Source organism: Perissodus microlepis, chromosome 7 (genome assembly GCF_051167445.1).
Source record: "Perissodus microlepis isolate ML-2025 ecotype Zambia chromosome 7, ASM5116744v1, whole genome shotgun sequence".
NCBI classification, from domain to species: Eukaryota; Metazoa; Chordata; class Actinopteri; order Cichliformes; family Cichlidae; genus Perissodus; species Perissodus microlepis.
This window is the reverse complement of record NC_140467.1, coordinates 21244041-21257460: the sequence shown is the minus strand read 5'-3', so window position 1 is coordinate 21257460 and position 13420 is coordinate 21244041. Positions and strand designations below refer to the sequence as shown.

At 34.5% G+C, this 13420-nt stretch overlaps 1 long non-coding RNA gene across 2 annotated transcripts in view; it reads left to right on the top strand.

The window, feature by feature from the left end:
* LOC146383021 (uncharacterized) overlaps positions 1-4365 on the top strand; it is a 29350-nt gene extending 24985 nt beyond the window's left edge. For both annotated transcript variants that reach the window (XR_014800711.1, XR_014800712.1), the window contains one exon: positions 4284-4365. This is a non-coding gene — a long non-coding RNA (uncharacterized LOC146383021). The remainder of the gene's footprint in view (positions 1-4283) is intronic.
* The last annotated feature ends 9055 nt before the right edge of the window (positions 4366-13420 follow it).

The following is a 13420-nucleotide window of genomic DNA, read 5'->3' as shown; positions in this document are numbered from 1 at the left end:
TTTGGAGACTTGCCCTAACAATTCTACTTAGCTGTTTTCAGGTAAACCATCCTTATTTGGGAGACCAAAATACCTATAATTCATATCTTTAATTATCACCTTTAATGTGAACGTGTCATGTTATAACTTCCATCTAAACTGTGCAGATTAGTTTCTAAGAAACCTCAATGATCAATGTGAACTACCATTACTATATACAAATACAAAGCTGAACCATTTATAGAATATAAATAGTTACAACTATCAGATATTAGCTATAAGTTAACTGTTTTTTATATCGAGTCTCCTCAACAACAAAAAAATCACAATAAAAAACATTCATATTTAGCTGATGTGTCACTTAACTGGCCTTGTGATCTCTTCTGTCTGTCAGGCAATTAATATCTTGTTGTTAAAATATTTTCTCTTTCTTCTTACATATCATAAAAAGATAATGGGCTTCAAAGTGTGTTGCAAGAGACGACTGTTCATTTCTCACACCCTGCCAGCAGTTATTTTTTTTTTAACCATGACTGTTCTTTATTTGTATGGCTGACGATACTCTGATTTTGAGTTATTGGTAGATCTGTTAGAATATGTTCAAAATGTACAAAAAACCCAAGAGCTATTCATAATAAATATAATACATTTTTATATCTCTATAAATATTCAGTTATTCTGTGATATTTTATCTCTTTGTGAGCTGATGACACTGATTCTGTTTTATTATTAATTATTATTATTAACTATTTTACAGATTAAGTAACATCACTTAAGGATATCATTCCACTGTGTGCATCTCCCGAAGTCTGCAGTTGCCTATTAATATTGTTGTGTCTTTTAGAAACTGTATATAAAAGATGGACATAGTACTGTGCCATCACCCATTGGTTTTTGGACCCTACAGTTCTAAGACTTTGTTTTATTGTAGCCAGAACTTACCCTTCTGAAACACTGGTTGGAGTGAGATCAGCAAGGTTCAATAGCAATGCATTCATTGAAAATATGAGTTTAATGCAGAGGCACACAAGTCTGCCAATTAGTGCGAAGTAACAATGTAGCAAAATGCAAGTGTTTCATTCAATAAAAGTGAAGCATAAACTTCTTGTACAGGCTTTACTACTCAGAAAGCCATTTAATTTTTTTAAGAAAGTTTCCATTAAAAATTCTTTAAAGGGTCCCATCACAAACATCACAGAGGTCCAGTTCAGTGACCCATGGACCTACAGCTGTGTGTTAGCAACTTATCAATTAAAGGAGGTACACCCATAAATTTGAGTCCTAATTGAAACCAAATGGAAGTGCAAGAAAAAAAGAAACCCTGCTATGCAGTTGTTATAAAAGAGGAAACTAAAGTCATCTGTGCTACTATGCTATAAACAGACTTTTTTTTCCATGGAAGTCTGTGAGGACTGACTTGAATTGGAAGGCAGCTTCAAGTGAAGACTCAAACAACTGCAGATTTTGGCGCTTTTCTGGTGGCCTCACCTTTTTGTGCCACAGGTTGCTATTTTGTCTTAAGTGAGGATGATGATGAAATTCTGGGACTGTAATCTGTAAATGTCAAAAGTTACACATGCTCCAGTATTAGAGGTGTTCTCTTTGCTGTGATATGTTTGTGGCTTTGGTGCTGAAATTGTTTTTTTTTTAAAACATTTTTATTCCCTTCATGTTAGAATGCTAAAATAGTTTTTAAATTACTCATGGATCTAAAATATAACATTTAATAAAAAATATTTGCCTTCTTTTACCTTTGTTGACTTACAAAAATAGAGGTAATCAGTTGTGTTATTGTTTTGAGTTCTGTGGTTGAACTTTTGGTTTGAGCTGTCTAAAATTTACTGTTCCATCAAAGCATTATGAGTAAATCCACAAAGTGTTTGGTTTTCTAAATTTGTCAATCGTATACAGTACTTTGGATGCCATGGCAACCATCCAGCTGTTTCAGCTTCCCTACTGATGTCATCCACACTTTTACATGGTTATGCCACTTGAGCCTTGAAAGACAAGACAAGCTTTTACACTTACAAATATTACATTATCATTATTTTGCGACTCTACTGAGACTTTTCCTCCCCTTGTCATAAGCTTTTTCATTATGTATTGAGTCTGGAGTAGTAAGATTTCATTTGTTATATGGTTTAACATGAGTTGAAATGAGAAGTCCAAACACGCTGTCATGTTTTTATCTCTTTAACATGATTTCTAATTACTGTAAATGCGCTTCATGCTGATTCACTTTTCAAGTATTGTTTCATAGAGTTATATGACATTGTGAGAGTTCTCAGGTTATTTTCCCGGGCTATGTGTGGGTATCGATACTATCTTCTTCAGCTGAGGTGTGTAAATCTCCTGTCATCTGACTCACAGGTGGAACTATTAAGGGACTAATAGTGGGACTATTTCCTGTGTTTTGATTTCCTGTTTAGAGTGTTGCACAAATTTTAAATCCACAGCATTCCCTGATCAGGATAGTTTAAGGATTATATGTAATCCCAGGAAGTTGATTCTCTTCACGCGGACGCAGCATTTTCGGTTGCAGAAACGTTTTGCCAAGTGACCTCTTCAGTCTCAGCTGACTGCAGGTTTTCCCAACCTGACCAACAGTATATTTGCAAAATGACTGAAACTAGCAGACTGACTAACAATGGGCCGTGAGCTCAGTGAAACTGAAACTGTCATGATGTCCAAAACATCATGACCACTGATCAATGGCCATGAGTGCCATTCACAGAGAGTTGGGGAATGGCTGTAGTTCCAGCACTGTAAGATGGTGAACTTCAACTGAACTCTTTCAGGAATGGTTGTTCTCTTTTCACGTTTTACCATCTTACAATGCTGCACACCCATTCCCTAATTACCCCCCTTCATGACATTTTGTATATTAACGATCATGAAACAGAACTCACAGCCCATTATTAGGCAATGGTGTTAGTTTTGGTCATTATGCCAATATACTTTTTATAAGGCTGGAGAAACCTGCAGTCAGCTGCGACTGAAGAAGCCTCTTGGATGAGTGACGAAATGTTTTTGCCACTGAAACTGCTGCGTCCAGATGAGCAGAATCAATTTTCTGTGATTTCCTTACCTGGATGATTGAGTGTGCATCAAGACCTTGGCTGTAATATTGTGTCTTTAGTTTAGGCTATAACCTTCAAGCCCCTTCTCACACATGTACGATACCTGCGTATGCAAACACCTCACATGATCATGTAAAGTTATGCCAGGTATTTGTTTCAGTAAGCATAAGAGGTACCCAAGATATGTGTTTGATTAGTCTATGTTAGAGTACATAAATAACATGCTCCTCATATGAAGCAGCTGTCTTGCTCAAATCCTTGATCATCATGACACAGTCTCTTGGTCAGCATTTGCTTTCTTACAGCTAACAAGCAAAAGAAAAACACCTTTTTCTGGAAAACAGAAAAAAGAAGGGCAATTTGAGCCTTTGTTACCTTTTAGAACCATGATAAAACTATTAATTTGACAGTAATGTCTATTAAATTTAAGGTTGTTTGGTATAAAGTTGGCATATTTTTAAAAAGACGTGTGGCTCTGTGTAGATATTTATCCATGTGATAGTAAAGGACAAAAAGGCACAGTTTAGATCACCTTGCCTGCATGTCCTGTAGCCGCCTTTCCACCACCTTGTTCCACCCTTCTGTCTGGTTATGGGAGCACTGAGCGACACTTTTACTTACAATGTATTTGACTTTGAATCTGAGGCTTTTATCTGTTGTCTAGCCTCACCTAACCAACACAGATCTGCTTTTTTTGTCAAGTGAGTCAAAAAAAATTGCTTGTCCAAATAGGTGGTCATGAAAAGTGATTCAGCAAAGTAGGAAGGAGGGAGGAACACACGCACTCAGACAAAAACACACACACACCAGTGCATGTCAGGACGTCAACAGCACTCTGAGGGTTCGCTGTCTCTGTGGCTTCATAGACAGAGATGAATAAAGCATCACAGCATACAATCCATTTAATTCTCACACAGACGCACGCAAATGCACAAATATAAATAGACAAAATTTCACATCCGAGCCTTTCTTCCTCTAACCCATGCAAACACTTACGTCAGCGGGTTAAATTATTCCTTGAAATATTTCACTGATGCTGTCCCATCAATGGGCATACATGCACATGCACATGCATACATGCATATGTACAGACAGGAGCTATTAATGGTTTTCCTGTTTTGCAACTGTTACTTTGAGGACTGAACTGTCAATGAGACAAAACAACTTACCTCAACTTTATTTAAATAAATATTTCTTTTCTCTTTTTTCTTTTTTCCAAAACAGGAGATGTTCACGAACAAGTTGAATCAGACGTGATAACAAACTGTTCCTCACTTTGTCTTCACAGTTAATGGATGACGGTAAACACACACAAACACACACCCACACACACACACACCCACACACACACACACACACACACACTACTCGCAAGTGTTTGCATATGTCAGGAATACACAATTTCACAAGTAAATTCTCACTCGTATACTGATGCTTTTGTACAGTTACTGACTCACTCTCACACTCTCTCTTCTACTTGATCTCTCGTCATCATCCCTCTCACTGCACGCACACACACACGCACACGCACACACACATACACACACACACACACACACACACACACACACACACACATTTATTAATAAATCTGCTGAAGTACTATCTTGTTTATTTTTTCCCAACATGTTTTTATCATTCATTCATGAACACAGGTATGCACAAATAACCATGTTTAAAAAAAACAAAATATTATCATTTGCTTTTAATCATAAGTAATTAAATATCTTATTTTAATTAAATCACACTGTCATATTATTTCAGTCAGTATTTATTTAGTTTTGTAACAAGGGGCGATGCAATTATTATTTTAATTTTTTTTTTTATTGATTATCATATAAAAAATAAATAAATAAAAATGTAACCGTGTTCTAACTACCAAATAACATTATTTTGGAATTTGTGGAAAAAGCAATTTAGGTCTGATGCAACTTATAGAAGCAGCATGTGAGTGTGAAGAGAAACACTAATCAGAGAGTTTTACAATAATGCAGATGTTAAACCATTTTGTGAAAGTGGTGATCGCTTATAGCTTACAGCTTTGAAAAATTCAAAGATTTAATTTTTATGAAATTAAAAGTTAAATAAAAGTGTTTGAGGTAAGGATAAGAAAAAAGATTAGGCTGTGTGTGTGTGTGTGTGTGTGTGTGTGTGTGTGTGTGTGTCTGTGTGTGTGTGTGTGGCTGAAGGTGGGGGGTGGATCATTTTAAACCACATATAGCCAAATAAATACGCTTTTTAAAATGTATGCTTGTATTTTCTCATAACTATAACTTCTCTTCTTACAAACAAGAAAGCACAGATGCAGACAAACATGACAAAATATGTAGCTGCTGTTTTATTGTTTAATCTTTCTATTAATAACAACTCATCCAGAAACTACATTCCTTTCATCAACTGTTTCAGATCCATTGTATTGTAATTCATGTGTTGTCTGATGTATTTAACATTTTGAATGTGAGTTTACTTATATACTGAGTCCACATGAGGCCTTTTCCTTCAGAGACTACAAAATTATATTTGCCTCAAAAAACACTATCAGTAGCTACAGCAACACACAGAATATTTCATTAAAACTCCCTCACTGACACTCGCAACAAAAATTAGAGGCTCCTGACTGAGTTTTCTTCTGGGTACATTTTATCTCAAAACTTATAGGACTAATGCATAAAAACAACATATGACTTTTTCTTATAGTTATAATGGTTCTAAAAAATATTTGGGAAGAGAGAAAAAAAAAACAGAACTAGAAATTGCTGCAATTTTTTAACATTTAAGACATTTTGAACTTTGCCTTTTCATGGGTTTTACCACGTGTGCACCACGTATCAAAATGTATAATTATTCAAGGTAAACCTAGAAGAAAATATAGAACTTTAAGGTGAATTTATTTGCAGCAAAGTTTTGTTTGGCCAGAATAATTTCTGCTCTTGTAGCAGGTTATGTCCTCCATTACTGTAAATGTTGCTTTGTGGGACACATTATTTTTTCAGTAGTAGGCCCAAGAGCAGACAACAGAGACAGTTAATATACATTCAAGATTTATTGGAAATTCACTTACCTGCCACCGCACAGATGTAACCAGCATTATTTGTTCTGGAGGTATAAGTTCAGCTGGAACAATGTGAAAGATTTTAAAAGCCATTAGTGTAATATCAGGAAACAAAGGCCACAGGCCTTAGCCAAACAAATTTAGGATCAATTCTTGTAAAATTTTTATAAATAATATGTCTGAACGACATAAAAATATTATTCTCTGAAACATTCAATTTGAAATAATTCACAGTCTAACTTTAAATGAGGCCTTGACTAAAGTTCAATCAAAGCCTAAAAATTATGTGCATTGAAATCCTATGGAGCTAAAGAATGAGGCACCACGAGGCTCACTGATCGCTAACTCTCAAAATGTTCCTGTTTTGAGCCTCTTAAGGAACGTGTTAACATATGAGAGGTACAGGTTAATGTTACTAGAAGCAGCAAAGTATATGGGAAAATAATTTTGAGAAAAGTATTGTTTTAAGGAGGACTTGACCTACCTTGATCACTTTCACTCAGATAATAACACAAGACCTTAATGCAATACGATGATTTCAGTATATTTAAATGTTTTCTTTATTCTAAACATTTAGAGTTAATACAGATTGGTTTGTGTTTTATGTAGAAGACTGTAATTTCAATCTAGAAGAAGACTCACCGTTAGACTGAAGGAATTTAGAGGATTTAGAGAAAAGGGTAACTGTGCACACACTGTGGGGTGAATATCGAGACATACACCTAGAAGGACAATTCACAGACTGACTATGAAATGTAACATCTTCAAGGTCACTTGTACAAAGTCGCAGTTAAAACCAAAAATATATTTTTCTCAGTTATATCTAGGAGTCTTAATCTTCCTAAATCAGTTTTGCAATAGTTTTATTGAAATTACTTACATTTTTAATAAACTTTGAGAATGACCGATAGCATGGTGGCAAATACATATACAGGCACACACACACACACACACAAAAACACACACACACACATAAATCAGTTTATAAATTTTGTTAATAAATTTATTTAGTAAGTACAAGTAGTAACTAGTAACAGAAATGAAGGTTTAGATAAGCATGATGTGAGTTTTGTTCAGAAACAAAGTAAATACTTTTGCAGTTCATGAAGGTTCTTGCTAAATTTAGACTCACCCACTGAGGGGAAAATTGTATTAATCAATTACTGCGTGTATCTAAACGGTAGACAGAAAAGTGGTCAACAGGAGACCAAATAAGAGTAGTTATAGCAGCAAATTATATGTGAACCTAACTCCAGGTTCCTGCGTACATTTGACAGATTTGCCCATTAAAGACAGCCGTTTTTACAGGAAAACCTGAAAAACAAACTGTTTTTTTTTTTCTTTTTTTTGCTCTGAAACAGCATGCTATTTGAAGTTTATGCAGTCACTTTTGAAAGAGTTTTATAACCACAGAGGTCAACAAGGATTCTCAGTTCAAAACCAGCAGTAAACATTAAAACATGGTTGTGTTGTCCACAGGGAAAAGTAAAACTTAAATCTACACGATGTAGTTCTTCTCAAAGCCAGGTATGCATACACTCATTACAGCTTGAAAGAGAAAGAAATACAAAAATATTGTCACATTTTACACCAAGCTGTTTTGATTAAATGATTTTTTGCACAGAATGTTACAATTACCTCACTAATAGACATTTATTTGTGTATAAAAACAACATAATTTTGATTGAAAATCATTAAAAAAAGCTTGAGCTGACAAACTGCATCACAGTTTCACTAAGCCTAGAGCAAACAAGCAGTGAGTCAGCATAGGAAATAATGGTGTAAGTAATATAAATTAAAATATATTAAAAAAAAAAAAAAAACCCAACTCTTTTCAACTTATCGGATCTTTATAACATATGAGGATCATAGTACGAGCAGTGTGACTTGAATTGTCCAGACATGTACAGTATTCTTAATCTGCTGTCTTAATTTGCCATTAGGATGTGAGTCAGACAATATCGGGAAGATTTAAGGTCTTACTTCAGGAAAAAGGGCTGGGAATTTGATCTTCAAGATCATCATTACTCCTTTTATTCATTTTAGCTAAAATGCATAACTAAAATCAGTATAATTTTATTTAGTCTAAGTTGTAAGGAAGTTAATGGATCAAATCTATTTTTTTTCCACAGTTTGCTCTCATACCTATACTGTTGATGGTCTGCAATAGCAATTTAACATATATTTGGAATTTGATTCTTGGATGGGTCTAAGGTGCACACAAGCAAAGAAGAAATCAACAGTGTCACCAAAAAACTCATTAAAATCTTTACAGATTCCTACGAAAGTTCAGCTTACAGATCATAGTAATGAGACAAGAACATAAAAAGCACTGTACGTACTTCTACACTATGAAAGAAAATGCAGAAATGATTCTGTAAGTATACAGATGATCTTTTCTCAGCCTGAGATGACTCAGACAAAACTAAATAACTTTTTTCTTTCTCTCTGTAACAAGCCTGTACAATCTTAAACTGTGTCCGCATACTATGTGGGGATGCCTCTGATCTGGAGCTGCCTGTTTTTTGTTTGTTTTTCTTATTGTTCTTTTAAGAGGAAGCTACTTGTGGATGTTGTGGGCACATATTTCCTTTGATTTTACTCACGAGTGCATATTGTGTTAAACTGTACAAAGTGTCCAAAATGTGCTTCTTGGGTATTCGTCACATTGTCAGGACACTTTAATTGATAAAAAGTCAAAATGGTGCATTTAAAATAGCGCAAACATCTTGGTGGCCATGTTTACTATTTCCTCTAGTTTAAGATAAAAATCTATTAGTAAAACATATAATTTCTTTTAGTTGGTTAACAACAGTGCTGACCCTAATCCAACAGTCCACACTGGCTGCTATATTGTTTATGGGATGTGTTAGAAATGTAACTTTATACTTTAAATTTGAAGCTCGGACAGGATTAAGATGAAAGCAGACAAGAAGGAAAACGACAATGGAACAAAGTTATACTTGTAAAGCCTAAAAATGTTTTGAGATTCTAATAAAAAGTTCATGTCACAGATCAAAACAAGAGAAAATGTATATGCTGGACAATGTATTTTTTTAAATAAACGAGTACAAATGCATACAGTTGAGTACAAATAATCTTACAAATAATTTTACTCTTAGAAAAGGCAATTTTCCTTCACTTCTATAGCTTCGTCACTTTGGTGGAAAGTACAATTATGTTCACCTGCTCCGCTTTTCCTGTTATTTTCATTTCAAGAGGTCAGAGCTAAGCTTGTAAACTAACGAGTTTTAATGGACTCTTGTGTGCTTAGAGACTTCTGAGTGGTTTTGTCTGCTTAGATTTGTCTCAAAGATTTCTTTGCTTTTATTGACAGGTAACATTCAGTCGTTCAGTGAACTTGTAAACAAACTTCTTCTCATCACACTATCAGGAAACTCTTTAATTTGTAGAAAGTCAAAAAATAAAATATAAAATAAAATATAACATTTATAGATAAAATGGAACAACTATGATTGCCTTTAATTGGAAGTAAATTTTAGAAAATTAATCGATCAAATTCCCAGTCTTCCCCAGCACGTTTGCTCCACTATGCTCTCTCCACAGGACAGAGCAGATGTCCATTTACACTAAACGTCCACTCATGTGGCTTGTCGTAATGTAAATAGTATAGAAAGAGTAATTTTAGGGTCACCAGATGTGTAGTTACCATAGCTTTATACCTGTAGACCTTCTCACAGATGTGAACACTGAGTTGCTGGGACACAAAAGCTAATTTACACATTATAATGATGATACAGGAACAAGAGAATTTGAAGATACTTGCACAATGAATTTATTTAAACAAAAGAGTACAAAAAATGTAAAATACAAAAACTGATTCTTAAAAAGAATCTTCTCAGGCTGACCTGATTCAAAAAATACAAGGGTACGTTTTAAAAAGTGTATTTACTTTGGCTACGTGTGGTTTAAAATGATCCTCCAGCCACACACACACACGCAGGCACACACACACACGAAATGCTGCCTTTCCATTTTCCATTTATCACTCATAAAATCTCAAACGTCATATGTGGAAATGTCCCTGCCCTGCAGCTGCTCTCTGTTTGTTCTTGTTCTTGTTCTTGTTGTTTTTCTTTTCTTTTCTTGTTTTTCATACGTTTCCTTCCTTTGGATGTTTTTAGCACTACTTTACTTTCAGTAAACAAGGTAATTTACTCAGGGCATAAATGTGAGTTCTTATGTACTGAGGGTTTGACACTGGTTGCCTCAAGCCCACCTGATTATGGTGAGTTATGAACTTTTTTGAGTGTCAAAAAGAAAAAAGATTTTTAAAATAACTTAAATATTCTGTCTGTCAAACTAAGACATATATTTATTTTTCTGTCTAATTTAGCTTCTACTTTTCCTTAATTCAGTTTAATGTAGAGCTTGGACAGGAGAGAGAAAACCAAAAAAATAAAACTGAGTAACCAACCTTTTTGTTTTTAGAACCATTGGTTTTAGTTTCATGTAGTCATTCAGTGTAGTTATTGGTTGTAGCCTGAACACAGCAGCAGTGATAAACAGGGTGCATGAATGATGACGTATATACATTCTTTTAGCTCATTTATTTTTCTTGTGTAAATGCAGTTTTTCCTGTTTTGATGATGATGTTTTGATGCATTTAGTCTTTTTTGTACTGTCTCCCTGACATGAAAATTCAAGTACAGTGTAGCTCTAGAAAAATAAACAGGATCAGCTGATCATCACAGATCACCCAAGAGCCTCCCCACAAGGTTTTAGGATACTAATGTGCAGGTTTAATTTTATGACTAACCTGGTTAGATTCTTCCAGCCATACTCCCTCCATACTTTGAACTAAATGATCCAGAAAGATGTGCTCTAAGTTGTTATACTAAACAGTGCATAAACAGGTGGGGGGGGGGGGGGACTGGACAGGAGATTAAAGCTTTGACTGTGTTTCAACAAATCTAGTCACATATAATGTGATAAATTATACTGGAAACAATTGAATTAAAAGATTAAGACATGTGGCTAAATACTTTGACCATATACTGTACATGACATTGTCAGGATACTTATTTAAGAAAAAAGCATAGAATTGAAATAGTCCTCTCGTTTACTACTTTCATTAATTCTAGATTTTAAAAAAAAAATGCAATAAAACAAAACAAATTAGATTCAAATTATTTAGAGATCACTTTTGGAAAACCATCACATCAAATCCACTGTCTTTTCCCAGTATGCCACTCCACTACAGTCTTTCCACAGAATCAGAGCAGTGCTAAACTCATATGTGTCTTACTTAGTGGTGTGCATCAGTAATTCAACATTATAATTTGAATTTGCAGCGTGTAACCAAACTGACAAATTGCAAAGCCTGTGCTTTATTATTTTAGATTTTAACATAACTTATTAAAACAAAGGAGTAAACATAAATACAAACAATCTTCAAAGTAATTTTTCTTCACTTGCATGTGTACTTCACCTTTGCATAAATTATAATTGTGTGACTATCTTCAAGTGCTCATCTTGTCTTATTATTTTCATTTTTCAAGAGACTGAAGCTAAATTTGCAAACTAAAGAGTTTTAATGGAGTCTTGTGTACTTAGAGACTTCTGAATGGTTATGTGCAGATTTTTGTCTTTGCTTTTCCCAACAGATGACATTCAATGAACTTGTAAACAAAGCTCCTCACCTGTTGGGCACTCAAATGTATAAATAAAAGAAATATAAAACTGGAATGTGGAAAATGAACAGATTAAATCCACTGTCTTTTCCCAGCATATTCACTACACTAGTTTTTCCACAGCACTAAACAGTATTGCATTTAATCCAACAGTCCAGACTTACAGCTTGTTTACTGTTGATTGTTTATGGTATCTTTTTAACTTTAAAGTTACAGTTTGGAAAAGAGTACGATGCAAGCAGGTAAAGAAGAAAACAAAAGTTTAAACAAACTTTGAAAGCAAACCTGCTTAAAGGTTCATCTCACATATGATAATGTTTAGATAAAAACGGAGAAAAAATTCAGTTAATTTATTAAATAGAAATGAATACAAAGAATCTTAGAGATAATTCTGTTCTCAGAAGCTCCAATTTTCCTTCACTTCCACGTCCTTTTCCCTTATGTGAAAAGTGTAATTGTGGGGAACTCTTCAGCTGCTTTGCTTGTCCTGTTATTTTCTTTCCAATAAGGCTGGAGCTAAATTTGTAAGCTAAAGAGTTTTAATGGATCCTTCTGTACCTGAATGCATCTCAGTGGTTTTGTTTGCTTTCTTGGAAATTGTTTTCTTTGCTTATATCTATAGGTAACATTAAGTCACTCAGCAAACTTGTAAACAGAGCTCTTCTCTTTTTGGACACTCATCACACACGAGTACAATTAAAACAATGCACGCATCATCACGTGTGCGACCTCCAGTAGTTTAAGATCTAATTTATACATAAAATAAAACAAATGCGATTATGTTTAGCTGTAGCTGGAGTAAAATGTAAGCAGACAAAGACAACATGTATTTTTACATGTATTCTGCTTACAGGGAGGGCCTCAGCTTTCATTCTATCACTATCACATGATTTCAGATTGAATAAAAATGAATGTCCTTGGTCTGCAGCTGCTCTTTGCTCTCTCTTTATCCTGGTTCTTGTTTTTAGAGGTGGCACCAAAACCGTTGAGCAAATGTTTTTAATTGGTTTTGAACAGCAAAGTTTTTGAATGTTGGACCTGTTATTGTGCAGATATGGACAGATGTGTTCTGTGCTGTTAATGACAGGTCAACCTTTGCTCAACATTCACTGCTGATCAAATGTTTTGCTACTGCACGTACATCACATTGTCATGACATACTTTAGTTTGTTGAGTCAAAAGGTTTTTCATCTGTCTCACAGCTCCATAGAGCTGATGAATCCCATTTTTAGGCAATAATATTTTCATAATTTTCATAATTTCCTCTTTTTTATATATATTTTAGATGCTATGAAAAGTCACAAATACTCACACTACCTTTACTAAAAGGGGCATTTTGCTATTTTATATGTGAATTCACAACATACTGACTGTTTGACATAACTTTAAGCTCATCTGATTGTAGGAAAACTGTTGAACGTAATAACGAATACAGGATTTTTAAACAACTTTATATTTTGTCTCTAATGTAGTCAAGTGTCTCTAACTCTCATTAATTGCTGGCTTGGGTATAAGTCAGAAAAAAATAAACAAAACAACAGCAGCTATCCAAACTTAGGAAAGCAAACCCTCTTGTGTCCTAATCATCTTGATAGGACACAAGATCTTGATACGTCTTATTGAATGTACTGGAATACAGCAGCAGTGACACATAA